Consider the following 15,000-nt stretch of genomic DNA (forward strand, 5'->3'; position numbering starts at 1 on the left):
CTGGTAAGGCTGAATATGTGTGATTATGGCTGTCTGGTAGGTTGGCAGCTTGTATTTGCAATCTTGTGGTTCCAATTTTGACGGTTCCATTGCATGGCATCTTGAGTTGTGTGTTTTTTGTTATATTTTGTGCATTAAATATAATCAATGGAAACTGTGCAAAACCATATGGCTGTTGTGGTGTGTGTATATGTATATATATATATACATATATATATAGACAGAGAGAGAGAGAGAGAGAGAGAGAGAGATATATACCAAAGTAAGTACATAAATGTAAAACAAAGAGGGAAAAAATAGTACTCAAATACTGGAGGTAGAGTAATATGCTTTATTATTATCAAAGCTGCAAAAACATCACAAAAATTTGCTACTCAGAGGTCTTGTAGCTTACCGCGTGTGTATCGTTGGCAATTTTTTTTCTCCGTCTTTCCTTCCTTGGATCTTTTCTTTTCCTATGTTTCTGACGAAGAGCTCCGCTCGAAACGTTAAATCCTCCTTCTTTCTTTCCTTTCCTAAACATCCAATAACACTATACTTGTTCCACGTCCTCGCGTTGTTGTGTTTTCTCTTTGTGTTTTCATGTTTGGATTAACTATATATATACATATATATACATATACAGTAATACCTCTCTTTACAAGACCCTGGGATTATGAGTTTTGCTTTTCAAGCAGAAGATCCAAATTTTTAACAAAAACATTTGTTATGGTAGCAGAAAATTTTACACTTGTTAAACATTTGGATACACACGCGGTATTATTGCTCTGCTTTACGAGTTTTCACTTTAGAAGCAGTCTCCACGAAGAAATTAACTCATACATCGAGGCATTACTGTATATATATATATATATATATATATATATATATATAGATAGATAGATAGATAGATAGATAGATAGATAGACAGACAGACAGACAGACAGACAGACAGATAGATAGACAGACAGACAGATAGATAGATAGATAGATAGATAGATAGATAGATAGATCGCTAACCACTACACATTTTTTATTTTCTCTCCTTATTTCTTTTTGTGTTCCTTTCTGCGGAAGAGTGTAGGCTCGAAGCATTGAAGACTTTTTCACTTCCCGAGCGTTATACAAATATATCTGTTTGTTGTCTACACCACCTGTCTTCGTTTTTTGTTTTCTTGTGAATTCTCCCTCTATATATGATATATATATATATATATATATATAATATATATATATATATATATATATGTATGTATGTATGTATGTATATGTATGTGTGTGTGTATTTAAGTGTATCTCTACAGACCTTTTATAGAATTTAAAGCGAGCACTGGAAGTTAAAATTACTACGCGATAGCATATTATGGTAGCTAAATGAAATACGGTGTCCCTACCAGCAAATAGTATGTGGTGGGGGGAGATATTTGGGTGTGGGGGATGTTTAGGTGGAGATGGATGAGGCGGCGAGCAGGCACAGTCGTTACCAGATAAAATGCTTAGTGGCATTCCACCAAAGTCAACTTTGCCTTTCATCCTTTCGGCCTTGATAATACCAGTTGAGTACTGGGGTCGATGTAATCGACTTACTTCCTCCCATAAAATTGCTGTCCTTGAGCCAAATTTTCAAAACCAATGTGTTTGTGTGTGTGTGTACATTCACATATATGTAAATAAATATATGGGTAAAAAATAAAAATACAAGTATAATTTGAGGCAAAAAGAAATAAACAAACCAACTATACCACGTGGAATAAAAAAGACAAAATCATGTGTATAAAACGTGTAGAAATATAAAGAAAAAAAAATGTGCAACACAGAAGTGTACATTGAAGTTTTATATACCAGAGGAGGAAAAAGAAGAGAATTTAGCGTTTTAGGTGATATTCTTTATTAATGTGAAATAAACAGAATAGAAAATAGAATTGAGTGGCAGGTGAAAAAGAGAAATGTTCGACACCAAAAAAAGTCTGTTTACACAGCTGATCACGTATGGTGTGTGCGTGTTTGTGTGTGTGTGTAATACATGTGCCTTTTATTGGCATCACACGGTGACGTAAATGAACATCACCGAAATATAAACGGTGTTGTTTCTTTCCAATCGTTTGTGAAAACGTCCCACTATGAGAATATATTACCTTCCTTGAAAGCAGGTGAAAGTTGCTGACAGGAAAAGCATCTGGTTACAGAAGAACTGCCTCAAAGAATTCCGTCGGACCCATGCAAACACAGAAAAGTGGAAGCTAATATGATGTTGATGAATGTCTGTGTATTGTTAAAAGGCAAATTGGCAGAATCATTATATACGATGGGCTTCTTTCGATTTCTGTCTACCAAATCCACTCACGAGGCTTTTGTCACATCGGGCTTAATGTAGAAAAGACTTGCCCATGTTTCCATGCAGCGGGGGATGAACCCGGAACCTTGAGGTTGGTAAGCAATCTTCTCAATCCCACTGCCATGTTGAAGTTTAAATACAGGTCTTGGAAAGAAATACTATTATTTCATGAGAGATAACACAAAGTTTTAATATCTGAATATTTGAATTTTTTTATTCTTTACCTTTCTAAGGTGGCAAGTTGGTGGAATCATTAGCACGCTGGAAAATTTCTTGGCGGCATTTTGTTCGTCTTTATATTCTAAGTTCAAACCCCACCAAGGTCGACTTTGCTTTTCATACTTTCAGGGTCGATAAAATAACTACCAGTCAGTAACTGGAGTTGTGTCCATTCTAGAAAGGATTATAGTTTCGCTAAATCCCTGGAAATGTTATCTTATTTGGGAAATGAATTATTTAAAGAAATATGGCCACAAAATGGGTTAATATTTAAAACATTTCAAAACTAAAGTTCTTCGGGAAACATTAGGAAAACTATTTATGGCTGAGTGGATAATATTTTCATAATAAAGTTTGCAAGATAAATGAAGATACGATTTGCTTGTTACACTGCAAGAGAGGATCCTTAGAGAAGCATAGAAATATAGACTTTCTATCAGCTGACAAAGTGTTAGCAAGTAAATCAATGAGCAAACATACTAAATCACAGATTTGTTGGCATAGATTAATAGAATTACTGACAAAGTAAATTCATATGGGATGCCGTATAAGAAGGATCAGAGTGATATTTACCAAAGTCTTGTTTCTATTTATTTAACTTCTACACTGACAGTCTGTCATGTTAGAATCGACTTTGGCTGTCTAACAGCAGCACCCTCCTCTCTGTCTCTCTTACACACACATAAGCTATCAATATTGGAATCACTTCAATATCTACATCTCAAGTCTATTATACAACACTCTTCAGCTTGGATACTTCTGCACTGAACTTCTCTAGACTTGACAAAAAAGCTTCTGCATGGCCAGTCTCGTAACTTAATAAAAATAGAAGAAATTCTCTTTAAGTTACACTTCGTATCATATTAAAAACCAGAGAAAATATTATATTGGTTAATGTAGTCCTAATTATGAGAAAGACATGAAGAGATGGCTGAAATTATTTTGACAAGCGATATCAGGAATTAGGTTAAAAAATGTGGCGCTGAACAACAATAAAAATTACAAAAAATTACATTATGAAATATGTCTCTATGAAGCCACTTATCAAATCTCTTTTATCTAATTAGTGAAATATCATGAAATTTAAAAAAAAAATTTTCTTTATACATTCTTACACGTGTTTCATTAATGAACATGTCCCTTTATTTAAGGTTTTTACTTTAAATGCAAGTAAGACCGTCAAATCATCAGAGTTATATATATATATATATATATATATATATATATATATATATATATATATATATATATATATATATATATATATATAAATGAAAGATAAATGAGACAATACATAGCAATTCGACAGATACAGATACATCGTTTCCACAGAATCTCGCTTTTGTCGTGATTAGGATCAAAGTGTTTTTCATGTGTTATACAAACTCTACAGAATCGGTGACGTAATCTGATCATAAGGTGAAACCTTGTATGATGGATATATTCCATTAACAGTTTCCGTATAAGAATTTTTTGAATAAATGTAAAATATTATCTCATAATTTCTTCTATATATACTCTGTGGTCGGAATAACGATGGATAATTGCAAGTCATTTCGAAAAATAATTTGATTTCTCTTCAGGAACACATTTTTCCATATATAGAGGAACCGATGGAATTTTGTACTTTGCTACATGTCGTGCTTTATATACCACTCGCGGAAGCAAATATATATGTGTATGGATGGAAGCACTCCGTCGGTTACGACAACGAGGGTTCCGGTTGATCCGATCAACGGAACAGCCTGCTCGTGAAATTAACGTGTAAGTGGCTGAGCACTCCACAGACACGTGCACCCTTAACGTAGTTCTCGGGGATATTCAGCGTGACACAGAGAGTGACAAGGCCGGCCCTTTGAAATACAGGTACATATATGTGTATATATACATATACACACATATACGCACACAGACATACACATGCGCGCACAGATATGTTAACGGAGAAAATTTCATAGCTCTAACTGAGTAAGGCAAAAATAATCCATAAAAATTATCTGGTTTCCACCACGTTTTTATTTGAACATCAAGACCGATGTAAGTCAGAAATACCAAGCTGTTTAGATAATCATAAAACCGGGAAAAATTTCTACTGACGTCCCGTGAAAATCAGCTTCCAGTTCTAATACCAAGATAAAGGCATTCACTTTCAGAAAGATTTATTAGATATGAAGATTTGAGTTGTTCGTATAGGTTAGACATATAATGTGAAATCGATTGTGTATGAAGCCAAAGTTACCTCAGCCATGCCAAAATCATGGAGTTGGAAAGAAACATTTTATGGATGAAGGTAAATTCAAATAAATATTTTATATGTCTTAGTCACTTTGACAAAAGAAACTCCAAGACGTTAACAAACCATATCTAGAAGCTAAAGGAAAAGAACAATGACATCGTAATCAGATAGAGGTTTCTTGAATAATCAAGGTCATCGTCAACGGGTTAAGAACAGGCAAGCATTGCACAACGGAAAGAGTGCACATTTTATACTTATTAAATCTCTGGGAATGGCTTGAATACAGTAATGAAATATTTAAGAGATGTCCCTATCGAGATAAATATATTCTAAACCAGTGGAAAATTTCACAACTACACTATTAACAAATGCTCCGATAGACGCTCGCCAGCTTCCATTACAGACATTAATACATATACTTGATATATATTTCTTTCACGTACGTCCTTCTTTTCAAACTTTTGAGAGTTCTTTTATAACAGTAGCGCCTCAGAGTATACGTTCGTGTGTCTATAATATTAGTGTATACACGTACGTGCTTGTGTACCCATTTGACGGATTTTTCACTGGTTACTTAAAAAGAGACGATGAGCGATTGCTAGAAGAATGTTGAGTCATATCTGATAACCAGTTGATCTATCAAGTGGGGCCCTCATGTCAGTGAGGGGGCGGTGCGCAATGATGCCGTCAAGAGGTAGGCTCCGAAACGGTACGCATTCTCTCCTGATGATCTCATACACCTGCTGGCTTCTGGTATGCGGAGCTTTCTACTGGTAGCACTTGCATGTGCAAGTTGTTTGCAAAACACTTTGGTAATCATGGTCTTTGGCCTGAAGAGTTGCACTCTTTCTGAATAGGACCTGTATAAGAGATATCTAAATCCTTGACCAATTGAGTTGTCTTTACTTTTTGAAAATAATCCTCACACTAACAATACACACACACATATGTGTATATATATATATATTTCTGTGTGTATATAAAAGTTTGCGCCTGTGTAAATATATACATATAAATGTGTGTGTGTGTGGGTACGTGCGTTGTGTGTGTGTGTGTCTTTATACACGCTACACACACGCATAACATTGCAGCATTCTGTTTCTGAAACCATGTAATTAAGCTTGTTCTTTCCAATGTAAAACATGCTTCTTACATTAACCTTTTGTTATTATCATCATCATTATTATTATTATTATTATTATTGGCGTTAAAATTGTCATTGTTATTTCAGTCTCTCATTCTTTGTTCTTCGCTTTTACTATTTATACTTTTAAACCCCAAATCACTTGCGATATCTCGTTTTTGGATTTGGTTTGAAAGATTCTTTATGCGATTCAAAACTATCGAAAAGGTTGCAAGACGCAACGAAAATTTTACAAAAATAGAAAAAGAAAGAAATGGAAATTTCACCGGTGTGTGTGTGTGTTAAATTATAAGGCACCAAAAGAGAATGACTCTCTCCAGACACAACAGAACTTGCGATATCATCTTATTATTCGGCTTAAGTTCGGGGAAGGACTTGTGCGAGTAATGCCTGTTACCAACGATGTTGTCAATTATGGTGTTAATAATAGCTGTAAGGTAGGAGATGATAGTGTTGGTTGTGGTAGTGGTGGTGAGTGAGGGCGCGTGGCTTAGTTGTTAGGGCATTCGGCTCATGATCGTAAGGTTGTGAGTTCGATTCCCGGAGACGCGTTGTGTCCTTGAGCAAGACACTTTATTTCACGTTGCTCCAGTCCACTCAGCTGGCAAAAATGAGTTGTACTTGTATTTCAAAGGGTCAGCCTTGTCACTCTCTGTGTCACGCTGATTATCCCCGAGAACTACGTTAAGGGTACACGTGTCTGTGGAATGCTCAGCCATTTGTACGTTAATTTCACGAGCAAGCTGTTCCGTTGATCGTATCAGCTGGGACCCTCGTCGTCGTAACCGGCGGAGTCTTTTTTTTTTAAAGTGGTGGTGATGCTGGACGCTCTATGAGTGTGATGCTGGTAACGGTAGTGTTGCTGGTAGTAGTCATGGTAGTTGTTGTGGTAGTGGTAGTGATGGTATTGGTTAGCTGTGGTGCATGGATTTGATTGATTGATTTATTTAGTTTTCGTATTAGTGATGGCGTTGGGTGTGGTGGGGGTGAGGGGTGGGGTGAGAGGTGGGGGTGAGGTGTGGGGGTGACTGAAAGGAATCGTCGAGGAATATCGGATCTCGTTAATAGCTTTAATGGGGGAAATACTCCCAAGTAGAAATTACAAGAAAATACGACTTACTATGGAGGTCACAACATAACGAAGAGACAGACAGAGATTAACGAATTAACAGAGTGGCAGAGAGAGAGAGAGAAGAGAGAGAGAGAGAGGAGAGGAAGAGAGAGAGAAGAGAGAGAGAGAGAGAGAAGAGAGAGGAGAGAGGAGAGAGAGGAAGAAGAGAGAGAGAGAGAGAGAAGAGAGGAGAGAGAGAGGAAGAGGAAGAGAGAGAGAGAGAAGAGAAGAGAGAGAGGAAGAGAGAGAGAGGAAGAAGAGAGAGAGAGAGGAAGAGAGAGAGAGGAAGAGAGAGAGAGAGAGAGGAAGAGGAAGAGAGAGAGAGAGAGAAATAAAAGGTAGACGGAAATGAAAATTCAGACTCACAGACACACACACACACACATACACACACATGATGGATGTCGACTGTTTAAGTGGGAATGACCATGACTGACTAAATAAACTGTATCGCATTCTTCACTTCTTTCAGTCACTGAACCGCGCCCATGCTGGGGCACCGTCTTCAAGGGTTTACTTGAACAAATCAACCCCAGTAGTTCAGCAGGACTTGTTTTTTTTAAAACTCTGGTACTAATTCTATCGGTCTTTTTGTCACCTAACTGCTAAGCTACAGGGACGCAAAGAAACCAACACCGGATGTCAAGCTGTGGTGGGGTCAAACACAAAAACAAAGATAAACACACACATACATCTATCTATCTATCTATCTATCTATCTATCTATCTATCCATCCATCCATTCCATCCACCCACCCACCCACCCACCCCCACCTACCTACCTACCAACCAACCTACCTACCTACCTACCTATCTATCATCCATCCATCCATCCATCCATCCATCCATCCATCCATCCATCCATCCATCCATCCATCTATCTATCTATCTATCTATCTATCTATCTATCTATCTACCTACCTGTCTGTCGGTCATTATTTGGTCTTATTTCAAGATTTCTTGCCAATACTGAAAGAGTCGGTTTCTAACCTAGATCCAAGGCTCTTTCAATGGAATTTCAACATCAACAACAGAGTATTTTTGTACGTACGTATGTATGTGTGTGTGTATGTTTGTATGTATGTATGTATGTATGTATGTATGTATGTATGTACGTATGTATGCATGTATGTGCAGATTTGTATGTTTTATGTATGTATTCTCATGCATATAGTTGCATATCTAGACATGCTCATAATTATTGAAATGATAAACTTCTGGATAGTTTTACAGATTTTTACAGTTCCAGTTATGGATTTGATCTGTAGTCTTCGAATTAGCTTTCTCCTTTCTGGTTTTAAGAAGCCTAATTTCTCAAGATTGGTATTTAGGCAGTATTACATATCTCATATGTATGTATGTATGTATGTATGTATGTATGTATGTATGTATGTATGTATGTATGTATGTATGTATGCGTGTATGTGTGTATGTATGTATGTGTTTATGTATGTATAGGACGGGTTTGTTTCAGTTTCTGTCTGGCCAGTCTACTCACAGGCCTTTGGTTAGCCTGAAGCTAAAGTAGAAGACACGCGTCCAAGGTACTGTACAATGTGACCGAACTCGAAACTGAGTGATCGAGAGAGGTGAGGAGGAAGGTGTAATGGGAAACAGCGATGATAATTGGAATGGTTTCCGTGAAAATGCACCAAAGACACACACAGAACTATTTCTGATTGGCTGTTATTAACGCTGGTGACGATCTCTCTATGGCCATAATAATGGTATTGACGGTGTGAGTGCACGCGCGCGCGTGTGTAACGGGGAATGATGATAAGGAGGATCGAGGGGAGAGTGCTGACGATAAGGGGCTGTATAGGGGGTTTGGGGTTTGGAGGGCGTAGTGGGGCAGGTAGATAGGTGTGACAACGTGCTAGATAAAGCGGTGTGGTGAGAGTAGATGATCAGGGTGCAGATAATGTTGAGGATATGGACAGTGAAGCGGTGCTGTTAGGACAGTGGTGGTGTGGGGGTGATGGTAGGGGTGATGGTAGTGGTGATGGTATGGGTGATAGTAGGGGGCATGATGGTGTGGGGAGTGATGGCAGGAATGCTGCGGAGGTAAATTTTAAGAAAGGTGTGTTGGTTGTTATATGGTCGATGTGGTGTCATGGTGATAGTGGAGAGGGACTAATGGCAGTGGTGGCGATGGGATGGTTGGGTGGTTGGATGGTTTGTGCGGGTATGCTGATAATAGAAAAGCTGGCGTGGTGATGATGGTCAAAATAATGTTTAGAAATAGTGTGGTGGGGCTGGTGGGGTGGTAGTTGTGGTGTTGATGGTGTTGGTAGTGGTGTTGGTGGTTGTTGTTGTAGTAGTTGTGTTGCTCGTGTTAGTGGTGTTGTTAGTGGTTGTGGTTGTGGTGGTGTGATGTGTTGGTGGTGGCGGCGGCAGTGGTGATATGGAAGGTTTAGTGGTGATCATAAAGAAGGTGTGTTTCATATACGAGATTTATATTCAGTTCGTATTCACACACACACACACTCTCTCACACACACACATACACACACACACTCACACACACACACACACACACACACACACACACAAACACACACACACACACATTTATATCTTCATATTGTCCCCAATCTGTGGCACGCTAAAATGATGATATGACCAGCACACACCACACATATACAGACAATTAGACGATTTCATCTGACAACACACTTTTTATAAGAGTATACATACACACGCAATCACACACTATGCAATCACATACCAAAATCAACAGACATACACACACACATAATCACACAGACACACACACATTGATAAATACAGACACATGCTAACAATACACACACACACACACACAGAGTTTTTCATTGATAGACATTACTAAATAGATTCACACACGTTAATAGCTACACACACACACACACACACACACACACACACAGACACATACACATATTTATTCAATTATTTACATTAAAATCCTGCACTAATACAGCTTCATATACACCCACGGGCACTGTGAGGGCCACACATACATACACACACACACACACACACACACACACACACACACTCACACACACACACACACACACACACACACTCACACACACACACTCATACACACACACTCACACACACACACACACACACACACACTCACACACACACACACACACACACACACCACACACACACACACACTCACACACACTCACACACACACACATGCAATCACATTCAAGCAGTCATGCACATGCATGCACACCCACACACTAAAGGTAGAAACGAAAGCAGAACTACTACTACTACTACTACTACTACTACTACTGCTGCTGCTGCTGCTGCTGCTACTGCTACTGTTACTGTTGCCGTTGTTGCTGCTCTGCTGCTGCTGCTGCTGCTGCTGCTGCTGCTGCTGCTACTGCTACTGTTACTGTTGCCGTTGTTGCTGCTCTGCTGCTGCTGCTACTGTTACTGTTGCCGTTGTTGCTGCTCTGCTGCTGCTGCTAAAACTATACTACTACTACCACCTCTACTATTACTACCTCTACTACTACTACTACTACTACTACTACTACTACTACCTACCACCACCACCACCACACTACCACCACCACTACCACTACCACTACTACTACAACTACTACTACTACTAATACTACTGCTAATAATAATAATCATACACATGCCATTAACATCTAGCACTCCATTAGCAGCAACATGTACAACAGCAAGCTGAATGCAATGACAGCTGTCAGCGCCTGCAGTAAAATAACAAATACTACCAGCAACAACAACAACAACAACAATAAAACAACTGCATAATTGCAACATCAACAATAAAAATTACAACAAAACCTGCCATATCAGCATCAAAATAAAAACAGCAGCCTCAGCGAGAAACACTGGCCGCAACACAAAAAAAAGCAGCATCGATGACGTAAAAACGAGTGCGATGATGATGATGATGATGATGATGATGATGATGATGATGATGATGGTGACGATGATGATGACGACGATGATGATGATGATGATGATGATGATGATGATGATGATGATGATGATGGTGATGATGATGATGACGATGATGATGATGATGATGATGATGATGATGGTGATGATGATGATGACGATGATGATGATGATATGATGATGATGATGGTGGTGGTGATGATGAAGAGAAGTGTTTGGAGGGGGGAGTACTGTAACGCAGCTGATGGTAATATTGTTACATGTGTTTAGCTCCAGGACAATCGTGCGTTTCAGCCGTGACCCTCCCGGTTGTATCGATTTTTACTGGTCGGTTCGTGTCAGCTAGTGCATTGTGTAGTGTACAAGTAGGTTTTGGTTTTGTTGGTATTGCCGTCTATATTGACTGATATGTGAAGGAGAGCACTCGTGTTTCACAAACCTGGTTCGAGGAAATCTACATAAGCCTAGGTTTGGGTATCTAAATGTTTCAGTTTGTGTAAATCCTGGAGCTTTTAATCTATTGACAGAAATTACTCAAACTAAATTATGGCAGCAGAGCGAGAGTAACTCAGACTTTTTATTCAGCGATATCGCTGGGTCTTTCATCATCTGCAATTTCCAGCCCCATTAGTATAGGAGGTGATTATGTTGAGCTGGTAGAACCGTTAGCACGCCGGGCGAAATACGTTACTGTATTTCGTCTGCCGTTACGTTCTGAGTTCAAATTCCGCCGAGGTCGACTTTGCCTTTCATCCTTTCGGGGGTCGATAAATTAAGTACCAGTTACGCACTGGGGTCGATGTAATCGACTTAATCTGTTTGTCATTGTTTGTCCCCTCTGTGTTTAGCCCCTTGTGGGTTGTAAAGAATTTATTATGTTCATAACATTCCAAGTTAAAGAGATACGTTCCAAAATCCTTCACTTAGCAAACGAGTGCGGACAGAGAAGTAGCGTCATTTATGTCCTTAGATTTGAACGGTTCTATATGTTAATTATATCGCCATTTTAAGGTATTTTCGGTGAGCCCCATATAATTCTTTTTGATCCCATATCTGAATGTTATGGTTTACATATGTAAATAAATGTCAGTTCTTCTAGAGAAGTGGCAGCTCGATGCAGAAATTTTGCTGCAGTTGTTCACTGTGTTTGTAGGAATTAATTTTCCGCGGACAGCATCTGGTTGTTGTTGGCGGGTGACATAGCAGTTAAGGTGTTAGGAACTCCATCGTAAGGTCGTCGATTTGATTGCCAGATTGGGAAGCGTGACCTTAAACATAGTACTTCATTTTATGTTGCCCCAATCTACCCAACTGAAAATGAGTACTAGTTATATACTGATACTGGTGCAGACGTTTCATGTTCAAGCCGTAACATCCTTGATGTTGTGCTGTGTGAAGAAGTGAAAGGGTCGAGACGGAGCCTAGATCTGCTCACAACTTCATCGGCATTTACGACAAATAGCGAACATATGATACGTTTTAGCATGTCATACTCTCCTACGAATAACAAATGTTTCCTATACAACTCCGAGCCAACCAAAGATTTGCGGTTGGGTTTCACAGGTGGAAGCCGGACAGAAACAGGAAAAATTCGTCACACACACACTAGGAAACTAGAGTATGCAGTCCACCACCCACTGAAGTTAGGAGGCGTATCTCTGAGTGTTCCATCCCTCCCCATTTTTCGTGAAAAGTGTAGTATTATATGCTTTGAAATATGGGGAGTTTGAAAATGAAAATAGTTTCCCTATACGATGCACCATTTTGAAGTAGTTAGTAAGACACGAGTGACGTACATATAACTGTAGAAATCCCCTTCTAACGATTTCATCCAGTAGGGGGCTATCCAAGTCGTTGACTGTGAGAAAAAAGTCGTAATTCTTTGTAAAGTTTGGAAGAAATCTCGACATTCACGAACTCCTGAAACCGATTGAGAGAGTACCAAATTAAGTGAATGTGTATAACAATGTAGAACGTCTGTCAGTGATGCAGCTTTTCTGCCTTTGCTGACATCGACTTATCCCCTGAACATTTCTTCAAGCCTTTCGTTCTCATCAACAAATCGCAAAAAGTGTGACAGTTAAGAATTCAAAGGTTTGTAGTCTCATCAAACATGACAGCAACAAATGCTTTTTTCCCGATCATTGGCTTAATTACACCTTCAGTTGTAACAGCTATACAATCAAATGATTTCGTTTTCGATATCACTTCAAAGCTTAGAAAATGCGTTCTTATACTGACAATCTAACAGACATGGGAAACAGAAAAATTGGTCCAGAATGGGCCATCTCGTCATTCACTCAGATTTGGTTTCTTTCTTCTGAGAAGGATAATATTCTTCTTATCTACTTTAAAGTTGGGGAAAGTAGAGGGAAAACTGAACTAATTTACCCTCTTTCCATCCTGGGGATGATTGAAGGCATGAGAAATTCTACTGGGTTATAAATTTTTTAAATGAATCGAAGCTTTATGCTAATAAATAATTTAGGTGCTAGTTTACTTTTTTATGTAATTTTTCTTAAATAACTTTAAATATTCAAAATTATATTTTGAAGCATTAGCATGAACGAATGAAAACTTTACTTTTTAATCACACACACGCACACAAATTGCCGGCTTCTTCTTTTCGCTCTATATGTGAACTAGTCAAGAAAACACTGGGATCATGTGACTGAATTTAGAAATACTCTCTCCATTGGTTAAATCTTTTTAGAAAGCAAGCGTGGGAGTGTAGTAAGAGGTTGGCTTCCCAACCACATGGTTCCAGGTTCAGTCTTCTTCTAATGATTTCTACTATAGCCTTGGACCGACTAAAACCTTGCATGTGGACTTGATAGAGGGAAACTGTTAAAAAAACTCATCGTATATATACATAAATATATATATATACATAAATAAGCAACGCATGCAAGATAGCTACAGACAAAATAATTAAAGTCCCTAATCCTAATGACCTCAAATTGAGACCCATAATAGCAGGTACCGCATGCGAAACCCACCGCCTCAGTAACTTTTTAGACACCCTGTTAAAACCACTCCTCAAACATGTCAAAAGCTATATAAGGGACGACTTAGATATGCTCAATCACCTACCGAATACTATAAACAAAAACACCATACTGGTATCCTTCGATGTAGTCAAACTCTACTCCAATATCCCCCACAACCTAGGACTAGAGGCAATCCAATTCTGGCTAGAGAATCACGCCAACGAACTACCACACCGCATCAAAAAAGAATTTGTGATAGAAGGGGTTAAATTCATCCTGGAAAATAACTTCTTCGCCTTCAATGACAACTTCTACCGACAAAAATCGGGGACTGCGATGGGTACACGAATGGCCCCCCTTTGCCAACCTAGTCATAGGATACCTAGAGATCAGTCTGTATCGTAAGGTTCTAGAAAGATATGGCAGCCCTTTCTCCATCTACATAGAAAACAACTGGAAGAGATATCTAGATGACTGTTTCATCCTTTGGCATAAAAATATAGAAAAACTCATAGAATTCCAGAAAATTTTAAACGGACTGGACGTAAACATCCAATTCACGATGGAATATAGCCAACAACAACTCCCCTTCCTCGATATCCTCATTAAGAAAGCTAATAATATAATAGAAACAGACATATACTATAAGCCTACAGACTCTAAGCAATATCTTCCATTCAATTCATGCCACCCCAGACACACCAGGATGAATATCCCCTTCAATCTAGCAAAAAGGATATGCACTATAGTCTCTAACGCAAACACCAGAGACACACGACTACAAGAACTAAAAGATACCCTTATCACCAGGAACTATCCACCTTCACTTATTGACAAGTGCATTCAACGTGCCCTTCAACTTAACATCAAGGAACTGAGACATCCCAAATCAGAGAAAAACTTACAACCAAAAGCCTTACCATACATCTCCACACACAACCCTCTCAATAACGAAGCCTTCGACACCATCCTCCACAACATACCCCTCCTAAAAAAAGACCACAGAATGAACACAATCCTCCAAACACACACGATCATAAAA

At 38.7% G+C, this 15,000-nt stretch overlaps 1 long non-coding RNA gene across 1 annotated transcript in view; it reads left to right on the top strand.

Moving 5' to 3' along the window:
* The window catches only part of LOC118765785, a 265,208-nt gene that overhangs the window by 121,268 nt on the left and 128,940 nt on the right, over positions 1-15,000 (top strand). Inside the window, exon 2 of the long non-coding RNA XR_005001663.1 lies at positions 2,548-2,554. This is a non-coding gene — a long non-coding RNA (uncharacterized LOC118765785). The remainder of the gene's footprint in view (positions 1-2,547; positions 2,555-15,000) is intronic.

This window comes from Octopus sinensis, linkage group LG13 (genome assembly GCF_006345805.1).
Source record: "Octopus sinensis linkage group LG13, ASM634580v1, whole genome shotgun sequence".
Classification (NCBI taxonomy): Eukaryota; Metazoa; Mollusca; class Cephalopoda; order Octopoda; family Octopodidae; genus Octopus; species Octopus sinensis.